Below are 19,490 nucleotides of genomic sequence, written 5' to 3'. Positions count from 1 at the left end.
AAGGAGCCCCCTTGGGGGGGGGTCCCCCTGACCCTGCCCCCAGGGCAGCGCACTCCTGCCAAAGGGGGAACAGGGAGAGTCCGGGGCCGGTTCTTCCTCTCTGCTCCTCACCTCGCTCACAGGGAAGTGACCCTGGGCAGGGACGCTGCAGTGAGTGTGCCCGGGGGGGGGGGGGGGTCAGAGATCTGGGAACCTGCCCCCCCCTCTAATTTCTCCTCACACCCTCTCCCGTCCCCTCCCTAGCGCCCTGCCCTGGGCTGGGAGCCGGGTCACTGCCCTGTTCCTGGGGCTCCCGCGGCTGCCCTGCCCCAGCTGCCCCAGCCCCTTCCCGTGCCCCGCAACCCTCCCAACTGCTCCAGCTTCTCGGGCTGGAGCTGCTGGCCCTGCCCCACTGACCCCGGGGGAGCAGCGGAGCGGAGCCTGCCCCGCAAACAGCTGATCGCAGCTGCGCCCAGGCCGCCCCCGGGGAAAAGCTCCGCGGAGGAGGCGCCACAAGCTGCCGGCAGCGGGTCATTCCCGGGGGGGCCGAGCACCCGCCTGCAGCTGCCGCAGCCTCCTCCCCCCGGAGCCCCCACGGGGGGAGCAGCCTCCCAGCCGGGCTCAGGGCATTGGGGTGCCGGGCCCTCATGCGCACGCCTGGGCCCGGGACACTCACACACACTCTGCCCTGGGGCGCCCCTGGTGCCCAGAGACCGATCAACCCGCCGCCTGCCCCCCCGCCCTTCCCCGCCTGCAGCTCCGGCCTCTCCCCTCCCGCCCCGCCAGCCGCACCCAGGGGAGCCCCGGGCCCCAGGCTCTGTCCCCACCTGAGCCCAGCGGGGCCGGGGGCAGCTCCTGCTGCAGCTGAGAACAGCGGCTCTCCGGCCCGGGCGGCTCCAGCGCTGCTGGCAGCACGTGGCCACCAGGGAGCAGCTGCTGAGCCCGGGCTCCTGCGTCACAATGTGCCAGAGCCCTGCCCCAGGAGCTGCCCTGCCCCTGGCTGTGCCAGAGCCCTGCCCCAGGAGCTGCCCTGCCCCGGGCTGTGCCAGAGCCCGCCCCCAGGAGCTGCCCTGCCCCTGGCTGTGCCAGAGCCCTGCCCCAGGAGCTGCCCCCTCTGGGATTTGTTCTCCTGCCTCCTACTTCCCAGCACCCCCCACCCCCAGCTGCTCCCTTCCTGTGTCTGCAAACACCCCCAGGGCAGGCTGCAGCGCTCGCTGGGGCTGGCTCCAGTGGCTGAAGTTGCCTCCATCTTTGCTCACCTGGGGCGGGAGGGATGAAGAGAGGAGATGGGCCCAGGGTGTGAAAGCAGACTCCGGGGGCAGGGACAGAAGGGCTCTGTGGAAAGGTGGGTTTTTTGCGGGGGGGCAGGTGTGGTCCAAATGGAGTCAGAAGAAGTTGGGCAGCAGAGGCTCAGGGGCCTCCTTCCCCAGCACCGCCCCACCCCCTGAAACAGCTGTGGGCCAAAAAGGAAGGTTTGGGGGGAGGGAGAAGAAATGGCCCCCATAGGGTGACCAGATCTCACTGTCACACCCCTCTTCACCCCCTAGCCCCCTGCTGGCCTGCTGCCTCTCCTGCTAGTCAGTCCCCCCCCCACCACTCCCTCCTTTCACCTCCTCCTCCCCTGCCAGAAACCCCTGCCTGCCCCTAGAGCCCCTGCTGGCTCACTGCTCACCTCTGTGCCCACCTGCCACTCACCCACCTGCTCCCACCTGCTCCCCATTTGCCCTCTCACCACCCCAAGTGTAAAGCCTCATTCAGAGACCCAGGAGTCAATCAGTGCAATACCAAAAATTAAACTACTGAAAATGGTGCCCCCCTCCAGCCACTGACGTTTTGGACTAGAAAGCTTTGCCCCAGACATCCCCTTCAGAAGACATCCCCAGACCGGCTGAGGGATACTGGTGTGACCTCACCTGGCAGCCCCCAAAGAAGGAATTGGGGGGACTAAATGGACAGGGCCCCTCTCTAGCTGAAGCCTGGCAAGGGAGGTACGTGGATCCCACCAGAAGTTAAAATGAAAAGTGAGGGAGGGGAGGCTCTGCTGGACCTGGGCAGCTCTAGATACAGCACCAGGCACGTAGGAGGATTTCCACTCCTGAACCATGGAAGCAGGAATTGACTTTTCCTTTCCAGGTTTAGCTAATGTTCAGAAAGGGAATCTAGCACCTGCCTTCAAGATTTGAATACCTCAACATTCAGGAGTGCTCCAGCTCAGTTTGGGCAGCTGTTTTCTTCCAAATCAAATATACTGATCCACTGTCATTTGCTGTAGAAAAAGTAGGATAAAATTGAGCAAGAAATGCTTCCCAGGGGTTATTAGGACTGGAATTGCTATTTTCAACAGCCATTGCCTTTTTGTTTGTTTTTGTTTTATTTGTTTAAAATGGAAGACAGTGATATTGCATTGGCAAATTCCCCATAGAAACAAAGAGTGGAACAAAAGAATAATAAAGGCACCTCAACTTTTCCTCATGTATGGAGGACAGTCTTACAATATGCATCCAGATCTCCTCCAATCACACAAGCTGAAAATTGTTCCACTTTACTGCAGCTCTGTAACCATATGGGAACCAGTCCTGTCTGTGTTCTGTGCACATCCAAAATCCCTGCTGAATGACCCACATGGGAGCAAGTTACCAGTGACCCAGGGCTGGGGTGGAAGAAGAGAGCAGGGGTATGTGTGTGGGAGAGCCCAGGCTGGGGTGGCAGGGAGGTGCAGGGGAGCCCGGGGGGGGGGGGGGGGAAGCCAAACAATTTTTTTGCTTGGGACGGCAAAAAATCTAGAGCCGGCCCTGCCTCCACGCACGTTGAGGTAGGTAGGAGCGGATCATTATTATCCCTACTCGAAAGAGGGAGAAGCTAAGGCTGAGAAAGGAGAATTGACTTGTCTGAGGTCACACAGCCAGCCAGTGGCAGAGTTGGGAATAGAACCCAAGAGCCCTGATTTTCAGACTAACCATCGGATCTTGAATTTCAGACATTAAATGACCTGAATAAAGTGCTCTCAGATGAGCTCCAGACCAACAACAGTGCACAGGAATTATTCAGCAAGTATTTGAGGAGAACTGCAATGTTAGAGAGAATCATGAACGGCTCAGAGACCATTAATGCAGAGAAGCAGCAAAATTCATCAAACATAGAACTGGTTCTGACTTATTTCCTTGGTCTTAAAAGAGAACAAGGACCTGAGTCTCCTCCCTGTCAGTAACCCCCTGCTCAGCCAATCAGGGTAGAGACTGAGGACGGGAGGCTGAGGGTTCTCACCAGAGAGACCAAAGGATGGCCCAGGTCACTGGTGGGGATCACTGCCCGAGCACTATTTCAGCCCCACATTTTTGGGTGGAGCCCGACAGTGGAGTTGCAGAGCCCTCTCCCACAACACACACACACACGGTAGTGGGAGGGGAATAGGAGAAAGGACAAAAGAAGGAAGAGATGAAGAGAAAGGAGGGAGACAGGGAGGAAAAGGTGAAACACAAAGGACAAACCCTAATGTCCCCAGTGATTCTAAGGGACAAAATCCCAGGTGCGGAATAAAATTCTGCCTCCTTAAGCTTGTGTTTTCCATGCCTAGAATTCAGCTGTCACCAGCTGGATCAGACTGAACAGGTTTCAAACTTCCAGGAGGCTCTTACCTTGTAAACAGGGACGGCTGTTTTCCAGTAAAATCACTAAAGGGGAAGGAGAAAACTCGAAAGAGGTTCCTCCTGGTGCTCACATCCGTGAACCCGAATACTCTCTCAGTCCTCAGAGAGAGACCTGGAGAAGGAGACTTGCTGAAGCAAAGCCACAGGGGTCTCTGAGGTTTCCCTGGCCCCTCGCCCCTGTCCTGCCTGGCTGATGTCAGCATCTCTCTGTGACCACCTCCCCACCACCTTGGACCAATAGTCTGAGGTCCTGCAAAAGGCCTTTGTGATGTCACTGCCACACCCCTCCCTTGCTGTGCCAATGTCCTGCCCCTGGCCAGGCACTTTGGAGGTTTGAGCTACTCCCTGTGGATCACCCCACTCAAGGAGCGTTCGTTCTAGGCAGCAAGCCGGCTAGACAGGGAAACATCAGACGCTGCTCCCAAAGCTACACTCAGATTTTCAGAAATTAGTCATCTGTATGGCCAGAAGAGACCATTAGAGCATCTAATCTGACCCCCTGCATATCACAGGCCTCCTGTAGGACACCATAGCTACTTTTGGGGCAAACACATTATGGAAAGGCATCTAGTCTTCATGAAATGACATCAAGAGATGGAGAATCCACCACTTCCCTTGGTAGCTTGTTCCTGTGGTGAATCATCCTCACTGTTGAATATTTGTGCCTTAGTTGTAATATGAATTTGTCTCTTTTCACCTTCCAGCCACTGGGTCTTGTTATGCCTTTCTCTGCCTGATTCAAGAGCCCTTTAATACCCAGTCTTTTCTCTCCATTAAGACACTTCAACACTTCAATGAAGTCACCTTTCAATCTTCTCCAGCCCTCAGAACATTTGGTGGATCTTTGCTGTCCCAAACTCTAATTTCACAACATCTTTTTCAAACGAGGACACCAAAACTGGAGGCAGTATTCCAGTATCAGTCTCACTGATGCCGTGTCACCTCCTGTGACGTTATTGACATAAACTGTAACTGTATAGATCACCATTGCAACCACTGTTCTATATTTGCAGCCAATATTGTATAAAGGTTGTTGTGTAGGGGGGTCTATGGAGAGGTTCTGATTGGTTAATAATGATGCTCTCTCTAGATGTGTATCATTTTTGTAGTTGACGTTATGAATATTGGTTCTATGCTGCCTGTATTTCAAACTTGTGCTTTGCTTCTGGGAAACACCCCAGACAAGTTGGTGTCAGTTCTGCCTAGCCGGCTTGATGCAGGTTAGGCAAATGTGAGAACCACTACACTACAGAAACTCCATTACAGTGCACTGCCCTGCCCCGCCCTCAAATTCCCTGCACTTTGGTGGTGCTCACCCTGGCACACACTGATGGGCGAACCTGGAGAAACTGGCAGCAGCTCTTTGATGGGTCAGCTGGAAGAGCAGAGGACTGGAGCCAGGGATCAGGAAGCCGTCCTTACATCACCCTTGTGACTCTAGCTTGAAGGGGAGCTTTTTCTTCCCCTTGCTGAGAAGCAGCAAGAGAAGAAAGAAACGTCCGTGGGCCAACTGAGTGCAAAGCCAATGCTGCCTTTTCCTGCAGTGAAGCCCAAAATGAGGGACTTGCATTGAGTAAAGGCAGTGCTGGGCTTCCAGGAAAGAGCCCACTGCTGCAGGAAGAGGGATGAAGCAGCCTGCTGAAACCTGGGACCTTTAGATCTTCAGTCTAATGCTCTCCCAACTGAGCTACTTCAGCACCTGCAGGGGCCTTTTTGGGCTACTGCTTCTCACCTTGAAGTTTATTCTCCATAAACCATTGCTCCAGTCAATAATGGCCAATGCAAGACGGACATCGCTTGCTATTTTAGCACTTGGAAACGTCATCAACTAGTCTCTGATCTCTTGAATGCTGCGCTTCAGTTCATGGGGGAAAGGCGAGAGAAGCGACCTTTGAACAAAGGGCTGGGGTTAACATCCTAACGCTGTCTGTCTCCGACTGTAACACTATTTAATACCAGCCCACCCTGTGCTGGTGACAGTTCCATTTCTAGATGTTAGTACATTTCAGTTACTGTCAAAATTAAAAGTTTCTATATGCTTAAAAGAAATTATTTTTTCATTTGCTTATATACGGCATGAATAAATACAGATTTACACATCCTAGCATGAACATTTATTGTCTTATATGATAGAGAAAATCCTGCATCCAGATTGTGCATCGAAATCATGAAATGAGCTACAAATGCAATAAAAATAAGGTATTCAATGGTTTAACATATGGGGGGGGGGCACTGAAGACACTTCTTGCCTGGGATGCCACTTGGTCTAGGGGAGGCCCTGTCAGGGAGAACAGGAGTTAGTCTCACACGCCTATTTCCAGGCTGTAATCTGTGGGCGCCCTGCTCTGGGGGAGGGATCGCAGTAGCCCAGACTCAGGGCTGGAACAGGCCTCGGATTGAGGGGGTGGCTGCCTGGTTTGCAGAGCTCTGATGTCTCAGACAATGTGTCTTTCCCAAAGCCTCAGATCTGCGTCCCCAGAAGGCTCCTGCGCTGCCTCCGCTCCTTTCACAGTCTATAGCAAGGAGCAGCAGCAAGGATCAGGGATGAGCCATAGGGCACTAGGTGGGTGGCAGAGGCTTCAGGAGTAAACCCAGCCCCCAGAGCAGAGGGGGATAGGAGGCTTTTTCTCTCTCCTTAGCCACGGGCTATAGCTCCGAGAGCTCTGTGAAATGCCTCCCGCCCACAGCCTGGGGAAGGGGAAGGAGTCCCAGGTTCTAGCTCAGGGGAATGGAGTAACATTCAGGGGGATGCAACTGGGCCTGGGCCAGCCCCCATGGGGGTGGGGAGGAGGAGCCACCAAGCTCCACTCTTGGCTCCAGCCCCAGCTCTGGCCCCTGCCTCAGCCCCCTTACCCCTGTCTGTGTCCTTTCCCCCTTAGCTGCGGCCCCACTCCCAGCCACGACTCGGGGGGAGCATGGACAGGGGTGGGGGACATGACCCTGAAGTGTTTTGGGACCACGGATCTCAGTGGTGGGACAAGGGGGTTAAATCTTGGCAGAGACCCCCAAAGGGCAGGTGTGGCTGCTGTCTGGCTGCCTGGGCCCAGACAATGGCCACAAATTCTGTCTCCTAGCAACCGATGGCCGGGGCGCACCTGCTGCAAGAGGCCAGCTGGCCGGGAGGAGTCGGAGAACAAAGAACGAGCTGGAGGCCGGGTGAGCAGGTTGCCAGGGAAACAGGACAGAGGACAGACGAGGGGCAAAGGGCCTGGCTGAGTTGGGCTGTTGGGAGCAAGGAGTCTGCTGGGTTGGGGACTCGAGGGGAGAGCCCAGGCTCTGAGTTCGGGGTCTCCCCAAGATGGACGTTGCTGAATCTTCCTGCTTCCTGTGCGAACACAGAACTTTCCCAGGCTGGATCCCAGACCCCTAACAAACCTTCTGTTGTACAGCGCTGGCTGAGAGTCACTGGGGACTGTGGAAGTTGGGGTGCAGGACTCTTCGGGGTGAGGCTTTCCCAGGTGTCCGATTCAGGTGGACTCACTGCAGGAAGCTCCTGGTGTGGAACAGGGGGGCTGAAAGGTCCAAGGTCAGTCCCAGGAGGGGCTAAAGCCAAGGAGGCTTCCCCCAGTGAGGGCGTCCCCTGGGGGGGTCACACTGAGGAGGCTCCTGCCTGGGTTTGACTCCGAGCTGTTCCAGAGCACGGAGCCTGTGTGCCCGTCACAGCCCCCCAGCATGTGACCTACAGGCTCCACTCTGGCAAAGCTCCCTGTCCCTAGGCTTTAGCATCACTAGCCCCTGCTTAGTGACTAGGGGTCAGTTTAGGGCAGCGGACCCCAAAATGTGGGGTGTGACTCCTAGGGGGACACAGAGGAAGATTGATGGGGGCACCTCAGGGCCTGAGCCAGCCCCCATGGAGGGCAGGGAGGGAGCCCCACTCTGTCCCAGCTCTTCCCCAATCCCATCCTCAGCCTGGGCCCCTGGCTCCTAGCCCAGCCTCGACCCCCTTACCCCTGTCCGCACCCCTCTCCCCAGCAAGCAACGGCCCCACTCCCAGCCCCAGTTCTCGACCGCGGCTTCCGAGGGGCCACAGCCATGGATACGAGGGCGCAGTGTGAAATGTTTGGGGCCTACTGGGTTAGGATGACGTCCTCAATCACTTCTCTGCAGTCCAATGAAAGCGATTCCTCCCCCACCCACCCCACCGTCAGGACGGCCAAGGTACGTTCCGCTGCCCTTCACCCGTACAGGGAGGAGAATAACATTTCATTGCACTCAATGCAACCCACCACCATCCCAAACTGGTCATTTTGGGGAAGCGGCCCCCTCATGCTGCATAGCTAGGCAGAGTAGGGGTGTCTATGCAAACACGGCCTGTTCCTGAAGTCTTCCCCCAGCTCCTCACTAGATGTGACGGGGGAGCTCATTCAGCTGCTGCTTATGCTTAGTATTGGGAAACTCCTTAGTGGCCCTATCTCTGCTGGCCTTAGATTTCTCCTCCTGTCCCTGTTTTAGCAGCTCAGATGAGGTGGCCGAGTGGTTAAGGTGATGGACTGTTAATCCATTCTGCTCTGCATGTAGGGTTCAAATCCCATCCTCAGGGGCTGCATTTAGTCTTCGTTCTCCTTTACAGACAACCATCTCCCCCCTTGGTACAATGACAGATCAAACAATGTTGCTTCTTGCAAACAAAAACCTTCTCAGAATCTCAGCTGCCCCTCCCCCCTTTCTTCAAATAAAATATCTAAATCCCAGATTTCTAAAAAAATTCTCTAGTCCAGCATTTCTTAGTTTTTATCTCAAAAGGGAACAGCCTCATAATCTGCCCCAAACACCCTGGGACCTCCCCAAATAATTAAAATACCCCCAACCTGAGCAAGGCCACAACAGTGAACCAGAGCCAGTGTCTAGGCCAAGCTGTTCTGAAGGAGACAACTCAACCATTTTCTCTCTGCTTCCCTTGGCAAAGTCTGATTGAGAAAACAAAATTCCCCAAACTGAAAATTTTCTGCTGAAAAACCACTACTAGTCTGTTTGGGGACTTTCGTTTGAATGTACTATTACTATTCTCCTCTGATTTCTGAATCAATTTTGTCATCCAGGTGTGTTTCCAGCTGTTGAGTTGTGGGGGAGAGAGGCCAACTCATAATGTCTCTACCCCCCCTTTCATAGTTTCTTCCAACTGGCTAGGAAGAACCTTTGCTAGGATGTGAGTCAAGCAGTGCCCATTGTTGCTGTGCTATCTCGGAGAAGTCTGCATTGTACACGGTTCCTGGGATAGTCCTTGGGAGCGTGGATCCCTTTAATGGGCCAGCAGCGAGTCTGGCTCCTCCATTGTCATACCTGAAAGGCTGGTAGTGGGCATTTTCCAACCTCATCTCAGTCACACACACAGAGCAAAACTTCCCAGCCAATGGTACACACACAATCCAACACAATAGTAATGTTCAACAGACCAAGACTTTTGAAATGATATCTCACCAGGCAGACTTTGTACAAACCGTATCATCATTATAGGAGAGTGGTGAATATGGGGCTTCCAGGGTGCTGCTTTGAGCACAGCGTGCCACACCTGGGCTGACATTGCAATGGAGATGTACCCTTAGAGTCCATCTCTCCTGGGATAAAGATGGCAGCATGGCTGGCCTGGACCATCTGACGTGGGCTCATGGAGCTAAAGCTCAGAGGCTAAAAACTGTGGTGCAGATATTTGTGTTCACACTGAAGCCTGGGTCTGAAACCTCACCCTCGTGGGGTCTCAGAGGTTGGGCTCAAGACCATCTGTCTGCCCTGTAATTTTATACTCTTGCAGCCCAAGCCCCATAACCCTGAGTCAGCTGACCCGGCTTTGCGACAGGTGCCCTGGGTGTGTTAATCACAGTGCAGACATAACATTAGGCTACGTCTCCAGTGCAATGAAACACCCACGACTGGCCCGTGTCACGTTAATCAGGGTCATGCGGCTTGGGCTGTAACGCTGCAGTGTCCGCCTCGGCTCAGGCTCAGTCCCCTGCTCCAGGAGCCCAGAAGGTTGGGAGGGAGTTTAGCAAGTGGAAATGGTAAAACCGCAGTGGAGTATTACCCTGACTCACGGCATTTCTCCTTCGGTCTGTCTGCTCTGGGGCAGGGACAGAAACACATCCTGCTGCTTTTGTTATTTCAAAGGGCGGTTTAGGATTTTCATTCTCATACTCGGTGCACAAACAGGACTCAACCTCGGCATAAACGAAACAAGTTGTCCACAGATTGTGGCAGCCACAATGAGCATTTGGTGTGAGAGCTCAGACTGCCCCTGTCCCAGAGGGACGGGGTCATCTGTGAGGGGACTGACCACTGACCTATCAGCTCCTAACTCCCAAACTTTCAGTAACTCTATCCTCAGTGCCTGTGAGTGTAATTTAAACCAGAAGAAAACTACACTAGGCTAGGACCGACGGTCGATCTAGCTCTGAATCTTGTCTTCTGACAGTAGCAAGTACCAGATGCCCCAAAAGCAACTCAGTAAGGTACCACTGGAACTTGAACCCAGGATCTCCTGTATACAAAACAGTGGTTTTAGCCAGCTAAGCTTTGGTGCCTACAGTTGCTGAAGGGATCATGTCTGCACACACCTGACTCTCTGCCAACCTCCATCTGGGCCTGACAAGCTTTGCTGGTGTTTGGATTCAGTAAAGCAGAGGAGCAGGTGAAGTTTTACTCCCAAGGTTCTTTGGACAGGTCTACACTACAAAATTAGATCGGTGTAACTACATTACTCAGGGGTGTAAAAAATTTACCTCCCTAAGCAATGCAGTTATATCAGCCTAACCCCGGTGCAGATAGCGCTGTGCCAACAGGAGGGCTTCTTCCATCAACATAGCTTGTGGAGGGGCTTGGTTAGTGAAGATGAAGAGAATAGGTGGCCCATGGCTCTTGCATTTGGGGAGGCTGGGTGTGAGCGCTGGAAGTGGGGGGCCCATTGGTGCCCAGACCATGGCACTGCCCCCCCTTCTCCTCTCTCTGAGTCCCCACCTGTGCTCCCCCCTTGCTCCTGTTTGGCCACTTCCCACCCCCGCTCTTCCTCTTTGGCTGAGGACAGCTGAGCCACCGTTCGCCGCTCCTCCTCCTCCCCAAGGCCTTCCTGCCTCCTGCTCATGCCTCCACCCCTACCACAAGGTCTGCCCACCAGCCGCCACCACTCTGACCCATCCCTGCAACCCACCCGGCCCACCCCCCACACCTCTCTGACCCTCACCTTAGACCCACCCTGTACATGTCTTTCTTCGGTCGTCAGTTGTTATTCCATGAAGCATCAAGAATGGAATAAAAAGCTGAGTTTACTCCAGGGTGAGGAAACAAAGAAGCCACCAACCCCCCAGCATTGCTGCTTTAGTTAAAGTATTTAGTTAAAACAGCTATTGAATGTCCTTCCTATGCCCCTTGTGTCACCAGAGCACATCCATGCTAGCAGTTCTTGGATGGCAAGAGAGAGCAGTGCACTGTGGGTAACTATCCCACTGTGCAACTGGCTGCAGGGTGTTTTGGGAAGGGTTTGCAATGCCTCCCAGGCTGGTACAGCATCACATGATGCAGGTTTCTCTATCCCACCGTTCCACGGGCATCTTACTAGATTGCCAGCTGCTTTTCAACTGCAGTGTGCATGGCGGGGTAGAGACTGTTTGTGTGTGTGTTGGGGAGTGTGTTGGGGAAGAGTGAGTGTGTTGAGCTAGGTAGGAGCAGATCATTATTATCCCTACTTGAAAGAGGGAGAAGTTACGTCTGAGAAAGGAGAATTGACTTGTCTTAGGTCACACGGCCAGTCAGTGGCAGAGTTGGAAATAGGACCCAAGAGCCCTGATTTTCAAACTAACCATTGATCTTGAATTTCAGACATTGAATGACCTCAATAAAATGTCCTCAGATGAGCTCCAGACCAACAACAGTGCACAGGAATTATTATGCAAGTATTTGAGGAGAACGGCAATGTTAGAGAGGAGAATCATGAACTGCTCAGAGACCATTAACGCAGAGAAGCAGCAAAATTCATCAAACACAGAACTGGCTCTGACTTATTTCCTTGGTCTTAAAAGAAAACAAGGACCTGAGTCTCCTCCCTGTCAATAACCCCCTGCTCAGCCAATCAGGGTAGAGACTGAGGCTGAAGGTTCTCACCAGAGAGCCCAAAGGATGGCCCAGGTCACTGGTGGGGATCACTGCCCGAGCACTATTTCAGCCCCCCAGTTTTGGGTGGACCTCCCACAGTGGGAGCTGCAGAGCACTCCCCTGCACCACACACACGCACACACACACACCCCTCCCTCCTGGGAGGTGAACAGGAGAAAGAACAAAAGAAGCAAGAGACGAAGAGAAAGGAAGGAGGGAGGGAGGGAGGCGAAGGTGAAACAAAAAGGACAAACCCTAATGTCCCCAGTGATTCCAAGGGACAAAATCCCAGGTGTGCAATAAAATTCTGCCTCCTTAAGCTCGTGTTTTCCATGCCTAGAATTCAACTCTCACCAGATGGATCAGACTGAACAGGTTTCAAACCTCCAGGAGGCTCTTACCTTCTAAACAGGGACGGCTGTTTTCTAGTAAAATCACTAAAAGGGAAGGAGAAAACTCAAAAGAGGTTCCTCCTGGCGCTCACATCCATGAACCCGAACACTCTCTCAGTCCTCAAAGAGAGACCTGGAGAAGGAGACTTGCTGGAGCAAAGCCACAGGGGTCTCTGAGGTCTCCCTGGCCCCTCACCCCGTCCTGCCTGGCCGATGTCAGCATCTCTCTGTGAGGTCACCACCTCCCCACCACCTTGGACCAATAGGCTGAGATCCTGCAAAAGGCCTTTGTGATGTCACTTCCACACCCCTCCCTTGCTGTGCTAATGTCCTGCCCTGGCCAGGCACTTTGCAGGTTTGAGCTACTCCTGTGGATCACCCCACTCAAGGAGCGTTCGTTCTAGGCAGCAAGCCGGCTAGACAGGAAAACATCAGACGCTGCTCCCAATGCTACACTCAGTTTTTCAGAAATTAGTCGACTTTATGGCCAGAAGAGACCATTAGAGCATCTAATCTGACCCCCCTGCATATCACAGGCCTCCTGTAGGACACAAGAGCTACTTTGGGGCAAACACATTCCAGAAAGGCATCTAGTCTTCATGAAATGACATCAGGAGATGGTGAATCCACCACTTTCCTTGGTAGATTGTTCCTGCTGTCAATCATCCTCGCTGTTGAATATTTGTGCCTTTGTTGTAATATGAATTTGTCTCTTTTCACCTTCCAGCCATTGGGTCTTGTTAGGCCTTTCTCTGCTAGATTCAAGAGCCCTTTAATACCCAATCTTTTCTCTCCATTAATACACTTCAACACTTCAGTGAAATCACCTTTCAATCTTCTTTTGATAAGCTGGACAGGTTGAGCTCTTTCAATAGCTCACTAGAAGGCATTTTTCTCCAGCCCTCAGGACATTTGGTGGCTCTTGCTGCCCCAGCTCCAGTTTCACAACATCTTTTCAAATGAGGACACCAAAACTGGAGGCAGTATTCCAGTATCAGTCTCACTGATGCCATGTCACCTCCTGTGACATTACTGACATAATCTGTAACTGTATAGATCACCATTGCGACTGTTGTTCTATATTTGCAGACAATATTGTAGAAAGGTTGTCGTGTAAGGGGTCTATGGAGAGGTTCTGATTGGCTGATTATAATGATGCCATCTCTAGATGTGTATCATTTTTGTAGTTGATGTTATAAGTATTGGCTCTGTTCTGTCCATATTTCAAACTTGTGCTCTGCTTCTGGGGAACACCCCAGATAAGTTGGTGTCAGTTCTGCCTAGCCTGCTTCATGGCCCATTAAGAACCATCAGCTACACAATCGACCCACTGAGAGAAGGCAGATACGCCTTGTGACTCTGCATGGTCTGCAGGGACCTGCCTATGGACGAACTCTAAGGTTTTTCTACGCCACGTGCTGGATAGAGTGTCCTTGGGACAAAGAAAGCAAAGACCACATGGCAAGAGACTAGAAAAGGCTGATGCCTCATCTCCATCTTGTCTTCAGTCCTGCTTCATACCTCTGGAGGGACTTTGCTACAAACTGAAGCTCTAGACAAAGGACTGAATGACCCATCCCAGCTGCGGATGTACTCCAGAGACTTGATTTGAACCTGCAGTTTATTCCATCACTGCTACAAGCCTGAACCAAGAACTTTCCCATTACTGTATGTGAAGGGTTAAAATCCATGTGCATTTTATATAACAACCTGGTCTATGGATTGTGCCAGCTCTTTTCCAGACCCGAAGTCCAGACTATGGTCTAGCCCACTATGACTCTTTTGATGGTTTAAATTACACTCACAGGCACTGAGGATAGAGTTACTGGGAGTTAGGAGCTGATAGGTCAGTGGTCCAGTCCCCTCACAGATGACCCTGTCCTCTGGGACAGGGTCAGGTCTGAGCTCTCACACCAAATGCTCATTGTGGCTGCCAGAATCTGTGGGCAGCTCGTTTAGTTTACACCTGATGGTTGAGTCCTGCTTCGTGCACCATGTGTGAGAATGAAAATCCTAAACCGCCCTTTGAAATAACAAAAGCAGCAGGACGTGTTATTGTCCCTGCCCCAAAGCAGACAGACCGATGGAGAAATGCCATTGAGACCAGGGTAATACTCCACTGCCGTTCTACCTTTTTTTTTTTAACTCCCTCCCAGCCTTATGGGGTCTCAGAGCCCGGTATTGAGCCTGAGCCGAGATATCTACACTGCAAATTTACCACCCACAGCCCAAGCCCCGGGAGCCTGAGCTGGTATGGGGCAGCCCTGGGTGTTTCATTGCAGTGTGGACATAAGCCTATTGTGTTTCATTTCTTAGATTCTGCTGCCATCGTGTGGCCATTTCCTTCCCCTCCTTTCTGTCAAAAGCGCAGAGCCTGGTTCCTCCAGAGGGAGAAGGACGTCTTTCTTCTTTCCTTCCTCAACAGCCCCTTCCCTGGAGAGCCCTTTGCTGGGGCCTGGGTGGGGAACAGCTGTTTCTGAGGATTAATTTCATATTAATGGTGTTGATCTATAGATTTTACAGCCAGACTAGATCACTAGGTACCTCTGCTCTGACCTGATTCAGAACAGAGACCAGAGAATTTTACCCAGTGACTCCTACATCCACCCCAAGATCTTCTGGCTGAACGAGGAGGGTTCATTCAGAAAGTCATCGTGTTTGGGTGTAAAGGTGTGAAATGATGGGGAAATTGGCCCCTCTTTCAAGTTTAAATGTTGTGACTTCTACACCTAGACCAGGGTGGCCAACCTGAGCCTGAATTTCCCAGTGTAACTGCCAAACCTGCACCTTTGTATGAGTCAATTGTGAACCTTCCCATCATTGTCCTTTGCTCTTAACCCTGAGGCTATTGCCCCATCATGGGGCCATTTCCCGCCTCTCTTTCATACAGAAGCACAATTTTCTTTGCACAGACACAGGAACAGCAAGATCTTTCTCTGTCCCTTGTGCAAAGCAGGGGGCCAAATTCCATGGAAACAATGGACAAGCAGGGGGCTCTGGGCACATCCAGCCCTGGCCGTGAGATGTTCCTCCCTCTTTCTTTATGCTGCTGTTGCTATTTCATGGATTGTCTGGGATGGGGAAAAAGCTGAGTTCACTCCAGGTGGAGGGGAAAAGAACCCTGAAAATCTCAGGACCCAACCCCTGCTACCAGGATCACTGAGGTGCTGGGAATGGGACTGTGTGAATTGTCAAGGTGGGGAATGAATAACAATCTACAACTAGATCCACCTCATTAACCACCGACACAGGCTAATCCTGCTGCCGATAGAAGGGAAACTGGGAGCCATTCTTTGCTGTTCAGCCATGGAAACAGTGACCCAATTGCACCGCAGTGAATGTGCTGGGGAAAGCTGGAGTTTACAGGCAGGTGGAAATGCCTAGCAGATCCTAGAAACACCTGGAGATCCCCACACCACTTCTGCCACTAGGGTGAGGTGTTGAGCTGCTCACAGCATCCCCCACCATGACCTTGCAGCAGGGGATTGCCGCACCCCCAACCCAATGCAGGGGAGATGGCTGAGTGTATCTCTGCACCCTGAGACCAGGGCAGCCACACTCTGTGCCCCACACATAGAATCTGGCCCTGCTGAAAAGTGACCCCTATGAACAAGTCACCTCCAGGAAAGCAGGATTGGTCCTCAGAGAGGGGAATGGGCTTCTTGTGAAGCTTATAGGTCACTGGATGCTCTGGAAACAGGAGCGCTCTGAGTGTAACCCATAGCAAACACAACCTGCTAGGGGATGTAGCTCAGTGGTTGAGCACATGCTTTGCGTGTATGAGGCCCTGGGTTCAATCCCCAGCATCTTCATGGTCATTTTTTCACCCTGCTGCTTTGCTCATGCCCAGCGGGGATGTGGCCCACCAGTCTCCCTGCACCAGTTTCAGTCCTGCTCAGTGAGGGGCAAGTGACAATTGCATGGAAGGTCTGGGGGGGTTCTGCTCCTAAGTCACCTCGGTACATTTAAGATTCCCACCCGCTGTGCTGCTTGGGACAATGGTAGATGAGAAGGGCGAATCCTCCAGCACTGGAGGGAAAGGTCCCATTTGCACAGACTGAGAGGCAAGGAAACAGAGGGGCAGTCAGTGCTCAGGGAGGAGAGGGGTCAATGATTTACTCCCAGCAGGGGACACTGTCTTTTTGAGTATCAGAGGGGTAGCCGTGTTAGTCTGGATCTGTAAAAGGCGACAGAGTCCTGTGGCACCTTCTAGACTAACAGACGTATTGGAGCATGAGCTTTCATGGGTGAATCCCCACTTCAGATGAATGGAGTGGGAATTCTGTGACTGGCTAGCCAACTACAAAAGCAGTTTCTCCTCCCTTGGTGATCACACCTCAACTGCTAGAAGAGGGTCTCATCCTCCCTGATTGAACTAACCTCCTTATCTCTAGACTGATTCTTGCCTGCATATTTATACCTGCCCCTGCAAATTTCCACTACATTCATCTGACGAAGTGGATTCACCCATGGAAGCTTATGCTCCAATACATCTGTTAGTCTGTAAGGTGCCACTGGACTCTGTCTTTTTGAGGCGAGTGCTGCTGGCTTGGGATGGTGCTGACGATGGATAGAAAAAAGGCTGGAGTCAATGGCAGATGGGACCACAGAAGGTCCTGGGTGCTCAGATGCCCCCAGTTATTGCACCCAGGCCTGTCCTAGACAGAGAAAAGACACCGAGGGACCCAGCCCCCCTACAGTGATCCCATGGACAAGAACCTGGTTAGGAGTGGGGTGAAGGTTCCCTCTGGGCAAAGGGGAGCTGAAAACCCTCCGTGTCCTGGAATTTAAGCAACGGAAGCTTCAAACCCTGCACGGGTGTGGGCTGAGGTGCATCAGCAGAAGATTGGGCTGGACAGAGGTGGCAGGTTTGTATAATTTTTGGTGGTGCCCAGAATGGGACCAAGTCCTGCCCCACCTGCCACACACACCTGTGTAAGGCTCTGGGAAGGAGTTTGGTTGTGGGAGGGAGAGGGGTTGGGCTCTGGGAGAGTTTGGGTGCAGGGTCTGGGCTCAGTCAGGGGGTTGTGGTGAAGGAGGCAGTGTGGGGGGCAGGCTCTTGGAGGGAGGTTGGGTGCAGGTGTGGGGTCTGGGCTGGGGCAGGGGTTGCAGGAGAGGGTGAAGGGTGCAGCATTTACCTCGGGCATCTCCCAAAAGCAACCCGCAGCCCCTAAGCTGGAGGGCCGGGGGCGTCTCTGCGCACTGCTACCCACAGACTCCACCCCCGCAGCTCCCATTGCCACAGTTGGCAGAGTTGGCAGTTGGGGCGGGGGCAGCATGTGGAGACCCTCCATGCCAACAGTTGTTCTTCTCACAGCTGGCTGATAGGGGGCAGCAGGGGATCTCCCAAATCTGGGGGAATCTCTCTGTGCCCCACTGTTAGCTCTCCATCCTATCTCCCCCTAACCACGCACACCACTCCCCTCCCCATTATCAGTGTTTTAGAGAGACCCTCCTCCCTTTATGGGATACAGACTCTCTGTGACAGAGACTGACTGGGGCTCCTCTCTGCATGGCCCCAGTGGGGAAGGAAAGAGACTGGGGGAGGGGGAGAAGATGGGCAGAAGGAGTCTAATGGGGCAAAGCCAGAATAGAGGAGATTTTCTTCCTGTTAAAATGTACTGGAGTCTCATCGCTGAAAAGCCGCATCTTGAGTTAAGTTTGAACCAGCAGCCTTTCAATTACCAGGCAAAGGTGTGAACCACAGAGACTGATAACTGCCTGCTTCCCAAATGTGTTTAAAAAACATATTCAGGGGTGCAACTGGTTAGTGCAGAGGGGCCATCTGTTGGGGTTATGAGTTCAAGCTTTCTCTCAAGCCCTTTTTTCTCTTACCTGTGTAGTTTGTTTTGCCTAATTCATATACAAAGTGCTACACTAGAAAAAGGAGAGTAAGTTCTAAAATGTAGAGGTGGGTGCATACTTTAGAAACATCCCCCCTGTGCTTCCATTAGTTCCAGCAGATTGTTCACTGGAAGGGCAAATTGATTTCTTTGCTGCTGAGAAAGAGGCTAGACAGGTCTGTGGGCACCAGATCTCTCTGCTTCTTCCAGTTCCTTCCTGCTCCAGTCACTGCTGTAGGAGGATCCTATATGCACTGAGCCTAAACATTTTCCTGGGCCTTCTTAGCATAGTTGGCAGCATGTCAGTCTCATACTCAGTAGGTCCTGAGCTCACACCTCAGAAAAGACAATGGTTTTCTGCTCCCTACTTCAGATTTTCTAAAGGAAATCAGAGAAAAGAAGCTATAGGAGAGTGGTTCCTAGACACTCTAACACACACAGATTTTTCTAAGGCATTAACTTTTCCTTCTCTGTGGAGTTTGTATTCTCCATAGAGCAAAATAAAACAAAACATGCAAGTCTAAGACTAATACAGTATGAAACTCAATACAGATAAAATCTCACCTCAGAGATCTTCCAATAAGCTTCTTTTGCAGACTAGACTTATTTCTTGTCTGAGCCCAATCTTTGCACCTGGTATAGTCCTTGTTCCAGCTCAGGTGGTAGCTCGGGGATTTCTCATGACTGCAGCCACCTTTCTTCTGTTCCACCCCCTTAAACAGCTTTGGTACAAGGCAGGAATCTTTTGTCTCTCTCCTGGGGAAAAGCCCGAGGTTTAAGATGGATTCCTGTACCAGGTGACATGGTCACATGCCCTGTGAGACCCCCAAGCCTTCATTGTTCCTGGCCTGACTCACAGATGGTGCAGGACAGAGCCATCTCCAGTCAATTGTCCTGGTTAATGGCCCACACTTTGCATCATTAGAACAGGACCTCAGAGTTATAGTTTATATTTCTAGCTTCAGGTACAGGAAAGATCGGTTCATACAAATAGGCTGAACACACACAGTAGATAATAAGCTTTGTAATGATACTGCACAAGAGACCTTTTGCATGAAGCATGTTCCAGTTACATTATATTCACACCCATTAGCATATTTTCATAAAATCATCAACATCACAGCAGGGAAAGGGTTTTACTGTGGCACCTGGGAGCAGTTGAGTTTCATGTCCAGGCTGTGCTATGAGTTCCTCCACGTTTCCCATAAGCACACAGGGCCCTTAGCGGGTACTCTCGATACAGGAATGGCCCAGATACAATGAAGTGATGGGAATTGCATTTTCCTTTTTAATTTTTGAATTTCCAATGACATTTCTGTTTGTGATTTTGTTTTGCTTCGTATAACTGTGTTTTCTCAGGGACTTGATATTTACCAGGCTAACTAACAGCTAATAACGGGAGACTTCCAAGCAGGGCGTAAGGAGCGGAAAAGAACTGTAAGAGATGCTGGTTTTCAACCTTGTGTTAGATAAGAATAGAATGCAGATTGTAGCAGAAATTGCTGAGAGAAGTAAGCTATCAGAAAGGAATATGTACAAACAAATGCAGT

General features: G+C 51.9%; 1 protein-coding gene and 1 non-coding gene across 2 annotated transcripts in view; one reads left to right on the top strand and one right to left on the bottom strand.

Moving 5' to 3' along the window:
• Nucleotides 1-19,490, bottom strand: part of LOC120381724 (zinc finger protein 850-like) — a gene marked incomplete at its 5' end in the record, with an annotated part of 179,523 nt that overhangs the window by 95,379 nt on the left and 64,654 nt on the right. The window lies entirely within an intron of this gene.
• On the top strand, nt 15,838-15,909 carry TRNAA-UGC. The gene has a single exon. It is a non-coding gene; the product is annotated as a tRNA-Ala (tRNA).

The sequence above is a fragment of the Mauremys reevesii genome, linkage group 14, assembly GCF_016161935.1.
Source record: "Mauremys reevesii isolate NIE-2019 linkage group 14, ASM1616193v1, whole genome shotgun sequence".
Taxonomy (NCBI): Eukaryota; Metazoa; Chordata; order Testudines; family Geoemydidae; genus Mauremys; species Mauremys reevesii.
The sequence above is the reverse complement of the archived record's forward strand: the minus strand, read 5'-3'. Positions and strand labels throughout refer to the sequence as shown.